The following is a 6881-nucleotide window of genomic DNA, read 5'->3' on the forward strand; positions in this document are numbered from 1 at the left end:
ATGAGATCTCAAAACTTATAACAACCACTTGATTCCAACAAAAGAAAGCATCTTTGAAGATAATATTTATACGCACATAATTCTAAGAAATATACAACCACCAACAAAACATTCACATTCAAAACAAGGTGACATATATAAATATCCATAACAACAAATATCCACAAAATAGCACATTGAAAGAGAAATCACTAAAATATGCATGATCAAAGTAAAATTTACTCCTCCATTGGATTACAGGGAAGATCTAGGAGAAGAGTTTAGACAAGGTGTAGTCTGACAACCTTGTCTCGTGTGCACTAGGGCTAGCAGGTCAATTGGGCCAACTATCTCTTCCAAGAGCTTCATGCAATCTACTCCAACCCCCTGGGCAAGTTGGCGGTCGCAACATTACTTACTAGACTTCTTTATTATGCAATGGGATGGGATTAGCTTCCACAAGCCATCTAGTTGAGAGGACCAGATGCTGCAATTGCCTCTTTATACCCTCCATACACCTCTCCCATTTCCCCACTAGCCAAGAGGCCCCACCATGAACCCACACCTGTAGAATAGGCACAACCACCCCCAAGCCCTAGGCCCACACAGGAAGAGATTGCTGCCATTGTAGCTACAGAAGCCGTCCAAGAAAGCCACAGAAGAGGAAGAGGATCGCCAGCGGAAGGAATTCCTTAACAGAAGTCAATATGAGACCCACCCCCTAACAGGTTCATAGAAATGCCACCTCCATGATCAGGCCGGGCTCTCATCCCCCGATGCTTTATGCGTATCCCACGATGGCTGATAAAAACACCTCATGCATGCCGATAGAAGGCAGAGCAGCAAAACAAGGGGACCTTGGTAGAGCTCGAGCTCGATCTCTCTCTCCACTCGTAACACTACGTTTCTCTTCCTCTCCTCTGTCCTACTACTGGTAGCGCTTAGAGAAGAGACAGGCTTCGCTCCTTCTAGGTTTCTTGGAAGAGACAGGCTTCGCTCTCCTTCCAGGTTTCTTAGAAGAGACAGACGACCACAGCTTGCCAAACCAGGCTCCCGTACATGCATTTGAGCCTAAAAAATAAGTGAGAAAAAGGTATCAAGGGAAGGGCTTTGCCAAGCGTCACGCAAATTAAAAAAAAATAAAATGCCTATAAAAAATTTTATACTAAAATAAAAAAAACTTTCTATATTTCATTAAACCCGTCAATTTTAGAGGGCAAAAGTGATCAAGGGCTGGCATGGGCTCCGGGGGCCTCAGAAGGGAAGCCACTAAAGCAAATTACCCCATAGCCTCATACACACAAATCTCCACAAGCTTTGCCTATCTAACAACTGTGGATACCAAAGCAAATTCTATAAGCCCAGACTTTTACCAAGACAACACTAAAATTTGGATCTATAAGTGGAATACCAAATTCCCTATGTCTACAACAAAGAAATCAACTAAACAAAGGCAACACCCTAAATCTCCAAAGGTAAAGCAAGTATGGGTGTCCAAAGATCCAAACGAAAAGCAAGTATGGATTTCCAAAGATCCAAAGGTAAAGAAAATAATATGGTTGTCCAAACATTCAATTCAATCTCAAGAATATTATGATGGCAATCCCATCATTTGGTTGCATAAAGCATATAAACCACCAAAGGCCTCATTACTAGCTTCAACCTCAAATGCACCATTTAATTCCTAGACAGAATAGAGGCCTAAGGAGATCTAGCCATAAAGCTCATCTTTGCCCATGGTGACCACCATTGATTTCAACTAGCAGAAGGCTTTAAAAATTCACTAATTTTAAGCCTTTGTTTTTAAGTGAACCATGGAAGGAACAACCATAAAGACCTCATCTCTAAAAAAAGAGAGTAAGAACAAGAACATTTTGCTTACAAGGTGAAATTTTTTAATTAAGGGAGACTTTCTACCAAAAAAAAGGTAGATACCACACAAGCCTCCCATAAACTGGAGCTGATTCAGATCAACAATGACAATGCTATGCTCCAAAGTTCCTTGACTATCAGCATAGAATCATTTACAATTATATTTAGTGCATTGCTACTTCATGAGTATATATATATACACACTCATGTTTCCAAGGAGGGAACTTGCACTAAATCCTCATAATTGACCATTTCTAGATATATATCTCTGTATGGGAGGCCCTGATGGGTGGTAGCAACCTAATCCATGGTATGACCCATCGCCTGACTCCCTTGCCTAGATCGACGTGTCCTCTTAATGGTGATACTTCAGTGTTGCCCATGTCCATGCTCTCTTCGACAACCTAAACCTCATTGACAATGGGGACCACTCAATAATAATTTATTATAAGTAATGTACACCAACAAATCCACCACTTGGACTAACTTCATATATACTACATGTGACTATCATTGCCTTCTTCAAGCAATATCCTTGCAAGACAACATATTCTTCAAACCTTTACAAATGGTTTGACTTCATCATCATCATTAATAGCTACATCAAGAGTTTGCTAGAGTCATTTATTTTTCAAATCTTTATAAATATGCTAATAAGAGCATAAGAGCACAAATATGCACTTAATATCAAAAATATTCATGGGTAGAGATGCGAAGAAGGCAATTCATTGACAATCCTGCAGATCCTAGCAACTAAAAGGTCATGATGAGCGGTGTTACAATAAGGATTCAAGTAGCTAAAAGCTCATCATCAATAATGATGACCCTTATTACAACGATGTTCCAATAAGGGTCCTAGCAACTAAAAGCTCATCTCATGAAATAAGGATCCTAGCAACTAAGAACTCATCATCAATGGTGTTGCAATAAATCAAATCAAGAGCTGCAATTCTAGCTTTATTGTAATGGTTTCTAATTCCTCTAGATCCCCACATCTTCTCTTTCCTATTAACCAGCCTTAGAACCCTCACTAAAATCATCAATAAACATTGAAACCCTGCCCTATGTGATTGCCCAAAAATAAAGAGAGTTTTCATTAAAGCAACCCAAATGTTTCTTTAAAATAAGAAAAGGAAAATATATGCTCACAAAAAGAAAAGAAAAAGGGAATTAGTTAGCAGAGGTCCCCCACCCCAATCAAGTATTATTGCCTATTATTAACTCTTCATTTCATTAACTAGCCAATCCCTTTTCTTTTAGAGGAATAAGGACCGTTAAAACACTAATGAGTATCGCTTCAACTTTCACAATCCAACCACAAATTCTCCCCTACAGCAAAGTCTTCAACTTGATCTTGAAGATGTAATTGATATCAAGAAGGGACGAATGAAAAAATGAGAACCCCATTCCCATGAGTGAACCAAAATCATTAAATGAATGGAGCAAGGGACAGACACACTAACAATGGAACCAACATCACTAAGTGAATGGAGCAAGGATGGAAACACTAACAAAGCCATGTATCAACTACAAAGAAATGGAGTCCAATGTATTAACTTGGAACCGATGCCCATTAGTGTCCGTCGATGGATAATTTCTACCTTTCTTACTCTATGAGTGTGTAATGGAATCTAATGGATGTGCTTCATATTTGTTGTATGAGAATAAGCTCATAGCTAGTAATAGGCCATCTAGAAGCTTTGGATGCCTACCCAACCCCACAACTTAAATGTGTGTAAACATACAAGGCTATGTATATAAGTCAATTTCTCCTAATGCAATGGAAACTCTCTCATTGTGAAATAGATCTAAGCTCTCTTTTATCTCTTTCTTGATTGCGTCTATACTTAGGTTTCAATGAGAGGAGAGGTTTTCCCATTGAGTGATATTGCATCGAGGTGATAGGTTAAGTGCTTGAAAATGCAATGTACTTGCTAATGTAGTTTTGTTGTGGCACTTACATGTCAATAATTCCCATGACACATGTATGGTTGGAGGTAGTGAGGTAGAATGGCTTATGCTTCCGAATCATATAGTCTTGATCATACAACTGACAAAACTTAAAACATATGAACGAATAATTATAATTAATAGGCATGGAAAAAACATGTTGGGCACTTTGGGAAGACACTGTAGTAGTTCTGTTGTTTTTGTGTATAACACAATTGTTCTTCTTCTTCCCTAATCTTACAAATGGGGGCTTAGTGTGGTTAATAAGAGAGAAGAGGTAAGGCATAGTTGAGTGCTATAATGTAACTCTTAGTAGGCAGCATGCAAGAAGCTTGGTAATGCTATTTATCAATATATGTGTCCTTTAATTCTTAATCTTATTGACTTTGGGTAAAAAAATTTAGCAGACTTTATGTTTGATTTTAACATTTTGACACATTGCTTTTAAGTTGTACATACATTTCTTTGAAGGCTTTTGGGATGCATGTTGCCAACTCCTTACTGGCTTTTCATAGTCTTTGGGATGCTTTTTACATCACCTTTGATCAACTCTATAATTTTTCACATGTCCATGGATATATTTGGATATTGTTTAACACTTAAGAGATTTCTTTTTAGTAGCAATAAGTCTACTGCCTAGTAGTAATAAGTTTGCGTTCTAACAATCTCATGATAGACTGCTTTTTTAGCTTGAAACTAGTGTCTTAGTGCTTTGTAGCATTGTTTCACATATTTTTTAGTTGAAACTAATGTCTTAGTGCTTTCTAGCACAGTGAAAGTGCTTTATAGCATTGTTTCACATCTTTTCTCCCCCCATCCCTCTCTCTCTCTCTCTCTCTCTCTCTCTCTCTCTCTCTCTCTCTCTCTTTGCTCTTTCAACGCACATAGTCATGCACATCCTTCTAAAGTCCTTTCCAAATGAAACTCTTCCGTATCTTATCATAGGTCTTGACTTGGGGGGGTCACTATATGTAAACCCTCTATATCACGTGCATTTAAAGCCTAATTAAAAAACCCCTTATCTATAAATTTTTCATGAATAAAACACACCCTTTTTCTATTCAATTTGTAGATATCCCCTTTAAGTGGTACCCTTCTCTATATAAAAAATGTGTAAAAAAGGATTTTTAAAACCCCTGAACCCACATGCTACGCTTACATATTTATGAGTGAACCCCCCAAGGGTCTTGAACACTCACAATGGTGAAGAGTGCATCTCTTGTAGGATTTTTCAGTTTTGAAGGATGAGTGAGGGACCAAATAGACCTTTCCCTTGTATAAAAGCAACCCATTGCGCAACTCAAACTGCGGATATTCATCACATAACCCTTGTTGTAATTTCTAAAACATTGGACCAACAACCATGTCATCCACCAAATACTCCTCTTGCATCTAATGAATCCACTCATAATGCACCTCTGAAATAGCATGTATAGTGCAAGCCCAAATCCTACAAAGTGCATTGGCCACAACATTGTCCTTTCCCGCCATGTAAGAGATCTGGAAATAATAATTTTGCAAGGAAGCAGGCCATCTCTTTTGCTTTGGAGAAAGGAACCATACAAATAGTGATGACACTTATTTATGGCATGCAAAATGGCCAACATTTCTTGATCATAAGCATGAAGCTCCCTCTCCTTCTCAGAAAAGATGCAGGGGAGAAGAGAGCTTAAGCTCTTGCAAGCACACACACACTCACAAAACCCTAATAGAGAACACACAAGGTGAGAGACTGAAAATCTTCTTCTCCTTCTCTCAACACTTAACACACCATATACAAAGATAAGAGTACAATATGAAAAGGTACTCAACCAAATACATACTAGGGTTCTCTATAGTGTGAACCCAACTAAATGAGCTGGCACTATAACTATGCCAGTCTCTAGAATGGCTATCACATAGCCTGTCATCCCACTGGCCGTATATCACCCATGATCTCACCAACCATGCCAGTGGTGTAAGTGTGGGGCCTATCCCCCGGGCGGGTCATCAGTGTCCACCGCCTCACTAGATGAGCTCGATATCTCTACACTCCCCCTCGAGCTCAACTCCATCTCATGTAAGTGTGGGGCCTATCCCCCGGGCGGGTCATCAGTGTCCACCGCCTCACTAGATGAGCTCGATATCTCTACACTCCCTCTCGAGCTCAACTCCATCTCATGTACACCAAGCGAAGCCCTGAATCTGCGAAGCTTCTCTTTACCCAATGCTTTGGTGAAGATGTCAGCTACCTGATCCTGTGTGCTGACAAGGTCAAGGTCTCCTGCCAAGACCTTCTCTCTGACAAAATGGTAGTGGACCTCTATATGCTTCGTGCGAGCATGAAAAACTGGGTTCTTGGCCAACTGTATATAGCTAATGTTGTCACAGAAAATGACAACTTGTTTATCCACTGATAGACCCAAATCTGCAAGTAGCTTTCTCAACCAAGCTACCTCACATGCTGTCATAGCAGCACCTCTGTACTACTCGGCCTCTGTACTGGATAGAGCAACCATAGGCTGCTTCTTGCTGCTCCAAGTCACAGCAGCACTTCCCAAAGAAAACATGAAGCCACTAGTAGATCTTCTATCTGAGATACTACCAGCCCAATCAGCATCTGCATATCCATGTACACATATCTCTGTCCCAGTTTCATAAAATAGTCCACAATGCAAAGTAGACCTCACATACCTCAGTATGCGTCTCAATGCATCCAAATGCGGCTTCTGAGGAACCTGCATAAACTGACTCACCAACCTAACAGCGTAGCTCAAATCTAGCCTGGTGATCGTCATGTAGATCAAGCTTCCTACTATGTCCCTATAGATAGTAGGATCCTCCAAAATCTCTCCTGAATCTGCACTCAACTTGCCATTCTGATCCAATGACACTAAGATAGGCTTACAGCCTATCATACTATACTTGGACAATATGTCCAAGCCATACTGTCTTAGCAGTAATCCAATACCATGTGGTGACCTAATCACCTCAATGCCCAAGAAATATCTGAGCTCCCCCAGATCCTTTATCTCAAACTTTTGTCTAAGCAAGATCTTTATATCAAAGATCTCTGCATCATGGTCCCTCGTAATGATCAA

Source organism: Cibotium barometz, chromosome 41 (assembly GCF_041138505.1).
Source record: "Cibotium barometz isolate CiBa-2024 chromosome 41, ASM4113850v1, whole genome shotgun sequence".
NCBI lineage: Eukaryota > Viridiplantae > Streptophyta > Polypodiopsida > Cyatheales > Cibotiaceae > Cibotium > Cibotium barometz.